General features: G+C 37.1%; 1 long non-coding RNA gene across 4 annotated transcripts in view; it reads right to left on the bottom strand.

Annotated features, from left to right (window-relative positions):
- LOC132597558 (uncharacterized) overlaps positions 1-13,128 on the bottom strand; it is a 124,141-nt gene that overhangs the window by 16,368 nt on the left and 94,645 nt on the right. For 3 of the 4 annotated variants that reach the window (XR_009564454.1, XR_009564453.1, XR_009564455.1), the window contains 2 exons: positions 8,148-8,398; positions 2,540-2,763 (listed from right to left, as the gene is read on the bottom strand). This is a non-coding gene — a long non-coding RNA (uncharacterized lncRNA). The remainder of the gene's footprint in view (positions 1-2,539; positions 2,764-8,147; positions 8,399-13,128) is intronic. The other variant, XR_009564456.1, reaches the window with a different exon arrangement.

A 13,128-nucleotide genomic window follows, 5' to 3' on the forward strand; every position in this document is an offset into this window, starting at 1 on the left:
GAAAGGGAACAAATGCATACAAATCAACTAAAAAACCCGGAGCCCATGCCATGGGCACTTATTTGTGTTCCGTTTCCTAGGACACAATTTCCTTAAAGAAATCATTATTTATGCCAGGATCAGAAACACGATGGGAAGGTGTAGAAAGAACTCAAATTATATTTAGAAGATAATGAGATACTCAGTTTAGAAAAGAGACGTTCTATTTCAAAGAGAAGAAAAGTCCACTAGAATCCTATTGTGTGTAATAGTAGGAATTAGGTTGAGAAACTGTTAAGAGAGACAGGACAGGGGTGGGGGCACGGAAAGAGAGAGAGAGAGAGTGGGAGAGCGAGAGAGAGAGAGCATGAGAGAGGCCATGTATATACTTTAGTCATTACGTGGAATACCATGGGAATGGGGTAGAGATCAGGGATGAAGAAACTGCAATTTAATATCTGCTCTGGCACTAACTGTGAAATCTCAGGTATGTCAATTTTTCAAAATCTATGTGATGACAGTAATTGCCAATATTCTAGTATTTTAGAGTTTAGGCTCTGGAGGAAAACAGATTGGGTTTCCAGCCTTGTCACTGAGAAATATTTACTTAACCTTTTCCAATATTTATTTCCTCAGGTAAACAATAGGGATGAAAAGAATATCTACTTCATGAAGTTGTTTTAAAGATTAAATGAACAAGTGTAAAGTCCTGGTACAGAATAACCTCTCAATAAATTCTATTTACATTTATAATGACTATTATCTGATCTGAAATTCTATCATCTATAATTCTGTGGGATAGCTTAATCCATGGAGTAGTTGATCAAGGGACAGATACGTTCCTATGGGAGACACACTGTCTGTGTCCCTGCACCAGCCTCGCTGGTGCAAACACTGTCTCCTGACTCCCTGCTGCCGAAAGTGCAGTCCAGAGACTGCCATCAGAATCCTGGGGGAGCTTTTAAGAGACGGAGAAGCTTCATCTCCATCCCAAAGCTAGTGAATCAGAGTCTGCATTTTAACGAATCCCCAGGAGATTTGTATGCACGTTAACATTCAAGAAAGCTCGTCTACACAACAGTGATTCTCCTTCCCCCTTTGAACTACTGATTTTGCTATGAGTGCAGTGAGTTCAGTCCTGGGAGATGAATCATGATCATCCTAGGCCAACCATGACCCTCCTTTTCCCTTGGAAATGACATCGAAGCCTCAGAAGTGTACTTTCTCAGGTACACTCTGAAGCTGTGAGGGCATCCCTCTGACCATTGTTAGGAGGCTTCTGGCAGTACTTTTCCTCCTCCCCCACTCTCCCACACACCTTGTTTGTTCCCTTTGAGTGCTGTAAGAGGATGGGGGCTGCCGTTTACCAGCTGGGTGACAAGAATGAGAAAAAAGCCAACACAATGAGGATGGTGGAGTAAACGTTAGAGTCTGGGTCCTTGAGACTATCGCTGGCATGCTGAGCCAGCCCTGTTACCACTGACTTCAAGTTTTCTTATTACAAGAATGTTTAATGAAGAATAAACCTTGCCCAAGGGGAAGCCTGGCCTTTGCCCCTGACTACTGGGCAGTGATCTCTAGGTCTTTGGAACATCATATCTCCTAGAAGTGTCTTTCTTTATCAGGGGGTTTTGGTCACTAGCAGTTTAACAATGTGATTTACAATGGGGGCTTTGGGTCAAGATAGTGATATCAGTTCTGCCTCTGGGTGGACTGGAGAGTAAATGTATCAGCCTGACCTGTGGAATGGTTGGGAAGTAAAGAGCAGACACACAGGCAGTATGTGATTGAGTCCTGATAAGAACTCTGGACACTGTGGCTTGGGTAAGCTTCACCTAGTTGGCAATGGTATGGAGGTGTCTTCACTCATAGTGGCAGGAAGGAGTCAGTGCTGTCCTTGACTCCATGGGGAAAGGGTGACTGGAAGCTCCACATCCTGGACTCCACCTTGGCTGACTTTCATCCGTATGCTTTCCTCTGTAATAAACTGTGAGTATAAGAGTTTCAGTCTATTCTGTAAGTTCTTCTAGTGAATTATTGAAACTAAGAGTGGCTTTAGGAACGCTTCAAACTTGCAATCGATATCAGAAGTGAGAGGACAGGCTTGTGTGTAGGACTGTTCCGTCTCTCACAGTTGGCTAAAACTCTTCGAAGAGAATGATATATTCTACCCATCAAGCTGCTGTCAGTTGGACATTCAGTTGTCAGAAGCCAAATCCATCCTAAGGGATACTCTGTTGGTTCTCAAACCTTTTGCCCTCTGGATCCCTTTACACTCTTTAAAAATATTGGAAATTTCAAAGAACTTTTACGTAGATTACCTCTATTGATATTTACTGTGCTCAAAATTAAAACAGAAAATTAAATATTTACCTAATTTATTTAAAAGTAACAATAATAAACCCATCACATGTTAACATAAACATTTACAACTATTAGATATAATATCTATAACTATAACTATATTTCCCTCCCAAACTGAAAAAATAACAGCATTGTTGTACATTCTTGAACAATTCTTAGATGTCTGACTCAATAGAAGATAGCTGGATTTCTTTACCTGCTTCCATAATGTGTTGCAGTATGTTGTTTTGATGGAATCACATGAAGAAAATTCAGCCTCATGCTGATATGTAGTGGGAAAAGGGAGAAGCATTTTAATAGGTTTTTCAGATATTTGTGAATTTCTTTTTTTGATCCATTAGTCAAACGCAACAGGTGATAGTTTCTTCAAGGTTAGTTGCAACGCAGAATCTGAAATCATATCCATGAGCTTTTCATACTCTGTTAAACATCAAAATGTATTGGTCTATCAAACACTTCCAACGGATCTCTTACCCATGCATGATTCTTTAACGTCATACATCGTATGATTCTGTATGACTCATGCATATCTTGGATGGTTTTGTAACATCATTCATGTGACATCATACATTGATAACCCAGAAAAAAATGGCTCAGTGAGTTAAGCACATCTTCTAATTGTTAACGTGTTTCATTACAAAATATTAAAAAGTCACATTTGTTGACCCCACCACTGAGCTCCTCAGAAAAGTCTTCAAGTTTTAGGAAGCTGAGTAGCTCCCAAAGGCCAGTACAAATTTTCCCAGCAATCTAATTTTCTCTTAAAATCTCAAATGTTATCATCGGCATCAAATCTTGTCAGTTACTTTCCTTGGTGTGGTAGGTTCATTTTAAATAATGTTCATTTTAAATAATAATGTAACCATATCCAAGTTGATCTGTTAGTCATTATTTCAAGTAAAAAAACAGTATTCTTTGGAAGATGTGGTTAGTTTAACTTGTAACTTACATAACCATATGAGTGTTTTTCCTTAAGGGAACTATTGTACTTTGGATACTCAGCAGAAATGCCTTATGCATATTCCCTATATTATTACAGAGACTATTTAAAAAGCACATGGACTTATGGTCAATAGTTTTTAAAACTAATAATTTTCACTGCTTTACCAAGGTCATCCTGAAGTGAAACTGGCACATTTTTACTGCAAGTGTATGTTGGAGAAGAATTCAATGTTTGGTTCCATTGCCTTCTTTTCTATTTTTACATCTTTATTGGAGTATAATTGCTTTACAATGGTGTGCTAGTTTCTGCTTTATAACAAAGTGAATCAGTTATACATATACATATGTTCCCATATCTCTTCCTTCTTGCGTCTCCCTCCCTCCCACCTTCCCTATCCCACCCCTCTAGGTGGTCACAAAGCACCGAGCTGATCTTCCTGTGCTATGCGGCTGCTTCCCACTAGCTAGCTATTTTACGTTTGGTAGTGGATATATGTCCATGCCACTCTCTCACTTTGTCCATTGCCTTCTTTTATGCTGAGTTGCCAGCCACTTAACCCACCATTTGCTTTTGTATCATCATTACAAAAAATAATAATAAATAATATTATAAATATATTATAAATAATAAAAAATAATAATAACGTATTATTATAAAAGTAATTTTGTGCTTGATGCCTTTCCGTGACACACTAATGGCATAAATAACATGGTATTAGTTTTAAGGAGAATTTGGTGGCATCAGCAGGTGTGCAGGACAGACCACTCCCAGTCCTGGTCCCGGGCTGAGTTGTGAGTTCTGAAGGAAGGCTCCACACGGTGCAAATGTCATCACACTCAACCTTCCCAGTTCTCCTTCTCTCTTCCCACTAATGGACTGATCAGCTTATCCACACAAGTAGACTGGTTCAGACCAAGAGCTCTGAAGTCAGACCACCTTGGATCTGCCTTATATTAACTACAACTTTGGGCAAATTCACTTCTCTGTTCTTGCTTCAGTTTTTTTGCATTTGTAAAATGGTGATGATTAATAGGTTGTTTTGAGGACTAAAACAGTTAATAATATACAGTACTTAGAACTCTCCTGAACATTGTAAACTATCAGTAAGTGTTAGTTGTTTTTATTACTATTATTTAATAATTTACTGTTCCTAGTGAAATTTACATGTTAGCCAGGAGTATCTTGTGCAATAGGATTGAATAGCCAAGTGACAGAATTTCAGACACAGTCAGCAAGCAGGTTATTTTGTTTTAATTTTTAGGGTCTAGTTTGGGGGGAGGACAGAAATTTCAGCGCCCCTGAAACCATCCATGGTATCCTAGTTATTCCTATGAAATGACTAGTTAATAAGCTCATTCTTAATGTTCAACCAGTACTATACTCCCAGAGAATTCCATGAGGAGGTGGTTATGTCTTTGTTCAGTGTTTATGCTTTGCTAATGTACTTACGCAGCAATTTGCATATGGTCAAGGTCTGATAAATGCATGTAAACTATATATCCTGAAAAGAAAATATACCCGTTTGCAAGTGAACTGTTCCTTGGAAAAAACGATCTCTAAAAGCAGTATTTCCTGAGTTTCCCTGATTAAACCAAATAAAATTTTCTTAAAAAGAAAACTTGAAGTAACGTGTCTTCTGGCTATAGCTCCCAGAAGTACACAACGTGAGAATGCTATCACTCTCTAGCCCCTTCAGAGACTGAAAAAGCAGCTGTTTGTTGCATAAGAAAAATAAAGGCTTAAAAACGATTTCCTCACAAAAGGAAGTATAGGTTCTTGCATGTATTCATATCAGTCTCTGCTCCAGCAGAGAACGGCTTACATAATTGTATTTTGGGAACTCTCTTGTAGAGAGAGATTTACGGTTTTGGGCTTATAAAAAACCTATTTCTATTTTAAAATATAGACTCGCAGCAAGTGTCACCCTGAAGAACCGGGCCTACTAGACTATTTTGTTACATTTTAGGAGATAAAAAAGTACATGACAGTTACACTATTAAGCCACAGCAATGGAGCTGCCACTCTCAATCTCATTACTCAAGACTCTCTTTAGTTCAATTATACACCTCTACCGCTAAGGAAGATAGATGGAGGTCATTTGGGAGCTGTAAACCACAATGGCTTGAATGCAGAACTATGTTTTTAAACTGATTTACACCTTGTCCTCCAGTGTTCTACAGCAGCGGCTTGGATTGAAACGCAGGGGCCATGATTGAAAAGCCTTTTTCTTGGTTTTAGCATCACAGCCCACGCTGGCTGGCAATTATAACCTGCATTAAATGGCGAGGGACAATGAATGTCGCCTTCATTACTTCAGTGGTAGCAGCAAAACCAAACCAAACCAAAAGGGAAATAGAGGTTCTTGGTCAGAATACCCTTTGGGGAAGAAGGAATGACATTTATGTCGCCTGTAAGTTTCAACTTGATTGTGTGTTTTGGTCCAGCGAGAAAGATATTGGGTAATTGAAAGGAGCAATTTCCAGCATTGACAAAAATACTGTCATGCTGCTCTGATTAACTCACATACATCTCCCAGTGTGAAAGAGATAAAGTGTACTAAAGGAAGTTAATTAAACAAGGCAAATCTATGTGAAGCTCCTCCCAAAGAAATGAAAGATTTTATGAATTTAAGGTAAGTGTATTTTACTTTCCTATAGCAGTTACTCTCCTTTAATGTTCTGGGTTCAACTTCTGTAACTTCTCCCCTAGCTGTTTCTTTAGTATCACTTCAGAACATGGTCACCAAAGGAAATTAAAAAGCACATTAAATAAATAATTAACAACAAACAAAAAAATGTGTCTATGAGAAAGTGCTGCTTTTCTTTCCCTTCCACTGTCTAAAGTTGAATAGAAGGATGTGTCAAGAAATAGGATTTCCAGGGACTTCCCTGGCGGTCCAGTGGTTAGGAGTCGGCGCTTCCAAGGCAGAGGGCAAGGGTTTGATCCCTGGTTGGGGAACTAAGATCCCACATGCCATAAATAAATAAAAAAAGGAAATTGCCAATTGGATGAGCTTTAAAAAAATAAATAAATAAATAAATAAATAGGGTTTCCACGGCCCCAAAGTTTATCCTAACAGGTCAGCAGGAACTAAACAATCTATAACCTTCAGTTATACGTGATTCCATTAGACATATATCTACAATGCCAAAGAGTTTCATAAAAGTTCACTCCTGAATTACAGGCTGTAAAGAATTTTATTCCCTCTGATATGTTTTTATTTGGAAAAAAAATAGATCTCTTCAAGAACCTACTTGAGGCCAGCACAGAATCAATTCTTTCTCCTCAGAAGAAAATAATAATTGAATTCAAGTCATATACTAGGTCTGCTGTCATATGGTTTCTCTATGTAAGTTCATCTTAAGTTAGATCTTTTTTTTTATGAGATGGTATTTAAGAAGTTCCTCAAACTCCTAACTGCCTTAAAAAACAGTGGACTTATGAGACATTTCATTAACATTTAAAGTTATCTCAGACATACTGCCGAGAAAGTATTTTTAAGGGCTAAACATTTTATGGCCACCTTAATGGTGCCTTATAAAAGAGCTGAAACATTCTAAGTTTCTGCTCAGGCTTTGGATTCAGTATATCATGTGGAATGTTATAAGTAGAGACTCAAATGGGAAATTTTTCCCCTTCTGAATATTTAGTAGGGTCTTACCTTTGAAATTATATGTATTGCTGTTAATTCAGAATCTATCAGTTACAATTTTGAACACCTACTCTGTGTTCCACATTATCAGAGCCTTCTTCTTGACCTCATTCTGTATGATGCTTCTGCTTACAGACCACACTTTAGCTGGAGTGGCCTTTCTGTTCCTCAGACATGGCAAGCTTGCCCATAAGTGCCATCTGCTTGGAGCTCTCTTCCGAAGATATGTAGAGCTATAGCTCCCAGTCACTTTTGGACTGAGCTCAAAAGTCCCTCCAGAAGTCTGCTGTGACCGTCTTTGTCCCCAGTCACCCCCCATCACGTTACCATGTTTATTTTTATGTTCCTTGATGGTTTATCACCATCTGAAGTATTTTGGCTTGTTTGTGTTTATTATCTGTTTCTTACAACTTTAACTGTTTCTTTATACTTCTTGAGTGTAAGAACCTAGTCTTCTTGCTTACAGCCAAATGTCCAGACCGTGGCAGGGCAGGCATGCAACAAATATTAGTTGAAATGGATGAATAATAGGTTTCAGAAACCTTGGGAAACATAATTATTAAGAAGGTGAATATTGTTGAGTAGTTTAAAAGCGTGAGGAATCTTTAAACATTGTCTTTGGAACCATCCATGAGTAATTGTTATACGGGAAAACAGGTTTCAGAATAATTCATGTAGGAAAGCATATTCCATTTTAATTAAAAAAAAGAAAGCAGCATATGCGATGTAGTTACATGTGAATTAGTATATAAATGGAACACAATTTAGAAAAAACCTGTAAACTATAGTAGTTATTTCTGGGAGAAGGGATTACATGGGCCTTTACTTTCTAAATTAAACTTATCTACAATGCTTCACTTTTTACAATGAATATTCATGTATTCAACAAATAACTATTGATCATCCACTATGTCCCTGGGATTATTCTTGGTGTTAATTAGTACATTAATGAACAAATAAATGTCCCTGCCTTCACAGAGCTTTATTTTCCAATGAAGGAAAAGAAAGCCAAGTTGGCACACAGAGAGAAACAGAGAGAAGGCCGGTATTTTGAATAAAGGTGTTCAGAGAAGACCTCTTTGATGAGATGACATTTGAGCAAAGACTTATGTGGGATCTACCAGTGAGGAAAGTCTTGGTTATGCTGGAATAACCAACAACCACAAAACTTCAGTGGTTTAAAACAACAAAGGAGAATTTGTTTCTCACCTGCATTCACGTCCAACTTGGGTTGTTTAGGGCTCTGTAGCCATCATGCAGTCACCCTGGCTGACAGGAGCTCTGCCATCTTGTAGCAGTGCCACCCAGAACAGGTGGCTTTCCTGATCATGACAACAAGAGGGCAGAAGGCTGGAGAGTTAAATAGCACAACTAAATGCAACTAAAGCCGTAACTTAGAAGTAACGTGTCTCTTCTGTTCACATGTCATCGGTCTGTCATCAAAGTAATCCTTTGTGTACCTGGAAGTAAAAGAGAACCAGAGATTAGTGAATATCTATGATGTTTACTATAAAGAGTAAGCCATGTCAATATCTGGAGGAAGAGTCTCCAAGTAAAGAAGACCGAAATTGCAAAGGCCCTGAGGTATATATGTGTTTGCTGTGTTCCATGAAGGTAGGCAATATGGCTAGAGTACAGTAAGTTAAGAGGAGAAGGGAAGATGAGTTTAAAGAAGCAGTCAAAGGTCAGATCAGGTAGGGTCTTATAGCCCATCATTATTATCCTAAGTATGATGGAAAAACACTGGGAGAGATTTGAGCCTGGGCATGATGTTTTCCAATTAATTAATCGCACCTGTTGTCACAAAAGACAGCAACATAGAGGTAACTATAACAAAAAAAAAAAAAAGAGAGAGACTATCAGACTTAATAGACATGGAAGGGGAAAGAAGAATCACTAATCAGTTGGATAAATAGATAGGGACCCAAATGGTCTGAAGTTGCAGGCAGTTCCAATGTTTTAATTGCACATGAATAAAACCCTCAGCAATTTTTTTTTAACACCAGCTGAAGCCCTAAAATGTCAAAAGACACAAAAAGAATATGAACTCCTTTAATATGGGTAAACAAATTAATTAAGTATGCACAGATGGCTGCTGCACAGAGCAGGTGATAAGGCAGCTTTCAATTGAAGGTGCCCAGAAGCTGCTGTTACTACCACTTAGGGAAAGAAATCCCTGGGTCCTTTGAGAAGCTCTTTGTCATTTTAATAGGGGTTTTATAGTCTCTGGTCTGTTCTCAGTGTTTCTGGAGATTATGGATATATGTGTGCCTTGTTGCTAAACTCAAGTACAGAAAACAGCCCTGGTATATTTGGTAAATTTCTGAGTGCTTATGGTGAATCAATACTCGGTTTCCCGGGTTCACATTGCTAAGCATCCTGTCTCATTAGTAGACCTTCAGTCTTGAGTCTATTCCTGCAACAATTAAGAGAAGTTGTAAAGGACAGATTGTGCTATAGGAATATAAATTACCACGAATGGAAGAAATCAGACATCCTCTGGGTCTTGAAGGAGATATGTGGTATATTTAAAAGAAAAGCAAGAAGTTCAGTGTTCCAAACAAAGGGCCCAGAGGCAAGAAAAAATTCAACCTGTTTGTGGAACATGGCACCTGGCTCTCTTCTTATGGGTACTTTTATCGATTCATTTCAGCAAACTGGACGCTTCCCACTCTCCTTCCTACCCCCACCGAAAGGCTTCTCTGAATCTTGTAAATATCTCCTAAATATCTCTCACATTAGTCTATTTATTTTTATTTCCACTCTCCCTCTTGCTCCCATCCTAGTCCAAAGCCCCATCATCTTTTGCCCGAGCTATAACCTTGCTGCCTAACTGATCTCTGACCTCCACTCCTGTCTGATTCCGTCCAATCCCATGCAGCAGGTAGGTGCAAGTTTTCCTCATCCAAATCGAATCACGTCTGCCTCTTTTCTTAAATCTTTTAGTGCCTTTCTATTTTTTCAGATAAAAATAAAAATTTTGGTTCATAAAAAAAATGACTTACAAGCAGTTGTTTAGTCTACCTCCTAATGATCTTTTCAACCATATGATACTCTGCCTTTCCTCCTTCACTAGTGAAGTCCAGACGCACTGCTCTCCTTTCACTTGAAGGAGATCCACTAGAGCCCTTGTCTAGGCCTAGAATAGTCTCCTTGCCCTCCAGCACGGCATTATCTCTTCGCTTTTTTATCTGGATAAACTTCTATTCAAGGATTCCGTTCTCTCTCTCTCTCTCTCTCAGTTATTTATTTTTTACTTTGTTTTAGAGAGAATGGTGGTCTATAAGGTATCAATTCTTCAATAGTTCTGAGATTTCCTTGGTAGCATAATGTGTGTTCAATTTTTAGATATGTTCCAGTGTGCTTTAAAAAAATATGTATTCTCTAATTGTTAGGTGCAGTATTTATAACTATTTATTGACAGGCTCACAAATTATATTATTAAATAATACCAGTATTTAATTTAGCTTTACCTAGTACTAAAATGATTATGTTAAAATCTCCCATTGCTGATCTGTTCATTTCTTCTTGGGATTCTCTCAGTTGTTGCTTTACTTTTTCTAGGCTGTATTATTAGATGCGTACCAGTTGGGCATTTTCTTATAATATTTTTTAGCATGGTATATTGCTCTTCTGCATCTCTTATAATGCTTTTAAAACTGCAAATCCTTTTTTTTTTTAAAAGCCATTTTTATTTTAAATTGTTCCTTTGAAGGTAATCTATCTTCTTTATGACTACGTCTAAGATTGACTTTACCTTTAGCATTTTGGAGTTTTACTATAAATCAAGGTATGGGTTACTATTCATTTGTCCTTTGAGGGAATTATTTTGTTTTCTTAATTTACAATTAATTTTTTTGTTTAATTTTAGAAATCTTTCATTCTTATCTTTGAAAATTACCTTTTAATTCTCTCTACTCTCTTTTTTCAGAAGCTCTGCTAATGGATCCTAGACTTTCTTATTCTGTCCTACATATACCTTAACTTCTTTCTTAGAATTTTTATTTCTTTATCTTTGTGAACTTCCTCTGTGTAATTATGTCTATTTTCCAGTTTATCAGTCTTTTCACTCTTTGTATCTAATATTAAGTTCCGCTTACTTACTGAATTTTTCATTCCAAAGACTTTGGATTTGGGTTCCTTTTCTACTGGTCTTTTATTTACAGTGCCTCGTCTATTTTTAGACTCCTGATTTTTTTTTCTGTCTTCAACCATTTTAAACGTCTTTATTTGATGCTCCCTTTTGATTTTTGTTCTATTATTCAAAGTTCATGAGATTCTAGCCCTGCTATTTCTTGAGTAGGCTTTGTAATTACTTTTATCATAACATAGCCTTCCCCTGGGAATATCCTTTGTGATCTTTTTTGGGAGTTATCTCCTAAGAGGAGTTTTATATTACTTCTCCTAGGACCCACCTTGGCTATCACTGTTCAAGTATCAATTTTTATGTTAAATTCTTCATTTAAGGCTTATCAGAGCATGAGGGTGTATCATATCTAGGCAAACAAAGTTTCTGGTTGTCCACCTAAGCCAATGGATAACTTTTCTCTGGTGTATCCTTTCATAAAGGATACATTTCTTTGAGGATCTTGACCTTATTATGGGGTGGGGGATGTTAAGTTCCAACTCTCTGCTTCAAACAAACCCAAGAACTATAGCCATAAAAACCCATGCCTCTAGGCCACAAATCCTGTGTTTCCCACCAGTATGTGCATTCCCAGTGCAGCTGCAGTGTAACTATACTTGCTAACCATTCTGGTATTCAATTTTCTCTTTCTTTCTAGCTAGGACTTTAGTCAGATAAATGTGTGTGTATATACACATATATATTATATATGAATGTCTATTATCTACGGTGCAACCACATGGTGTTGCAAAAATAAAGAAAACCATTATGAACTGATATGCAATAATTTCCAGAATACACTGTTAAATGAAAGGACAAGGTACAAAACAAAACACAAATTATGCTATGTTTTACATAAGAAAAAAGAGAAAATAAAAATGCATAAATAAATTCATATGTGTGCATGCAGGCTGTTATATTTTGCAAGAAGAAACATAAGACAGATAATTCAGATTCTAATTAAAAATGATTTTATCTATGGGGGTAAGCAGTCACATGGAGGAAGGGTTAGGGATTGTAGTGAGATACCTCCACCATATGTTTTTTTATGTAGTTTTGACCTTCAAAAATATGCAAATGTTTTACATGCTCAAAAATCACAGTAAATAAAAAAGGATAAAAGGGCCAACTCTAAAATTTAATGTACACAGAAACAAAAGAAGCTAACTGTATGCCAGACTGATAATATAATCATACAGATAAAATAAGTAATTCAAATAATTTTTACACACAATAATCTAACCGTATACCCTTAATGGGTTATAGTCTAAGGTTAAAAGAAATTGCAAAGAAACCTTGAACTTTAGTTAGAAGGTTTGTTTTGATAATAGCATGGGTGTTGTAAATGTGAAACAATTTGGCATGTATTATAGAACAAACCAAGTAAATAAATATGTTGATGTTGTTAGAAATCAGCATTCTAACTGCAGGAGAAAGGGATATAAATGTGAATGAAGAAAGATAAGAAAGACTCCTGTAATGCTGCATCTGAATATATCGGTATGAATTCATAACTTATAACTCTTAATTCTTAGCTCTGTCCACTGAAGGGGCCCAAGAAGTAGTGATATCCAGCAGTAATAAGCACGATAAGTGCCTACAACTTGCTTTCCCCAATATATCTTTCTCCCAATATGTTCTATGCTAGTGTGGATATAGAGAAAGATAGAAGAATATACACCAAAGAGTTTGCACTGACAATGGAGTAAGGAGGGTGGGCAGTGAGCAGATTGCAAAAAAGAAGAGAACATCTTTGCATAGATTGACTTGTTTGCCATGACCAAGAACTCCTTCTGCAATTTGCAAATTCTAATGAAGTGAATAAAAACAATACACACAAAATGAGAAGAGAACCATGTATGTGTTTTCTAAGCATGGAAGCAAAATAAATCTTGTTCTATTTTTCATTTTAAATTTTTACTAAGTGTATTTCAAACTAGAGTTTGAAATATACATATGTTAATGAGTTGTTTCATGCCATTCAAAGACATGCAAAGGCAATCTCCTCTACCCTGCCTCCTCTATGCCTGCCTGTTTGAAGTTACAAGTAACCATTATGGTGTG

The sequence above is a fragment of the Globicephala melas genome, chromosome 7 (assembly GCF_963455315.2).
Source record: "Globicephala melas chromosome 7, mGloMel1.2, whole genome shotgun sequence".
Classification (NCBI taxonomy): Eukaryota; Metazoa; Chordata; class Mammalia; order Artiodactyla; family Delphinidae; genus Globicephala; species Globicephala melas.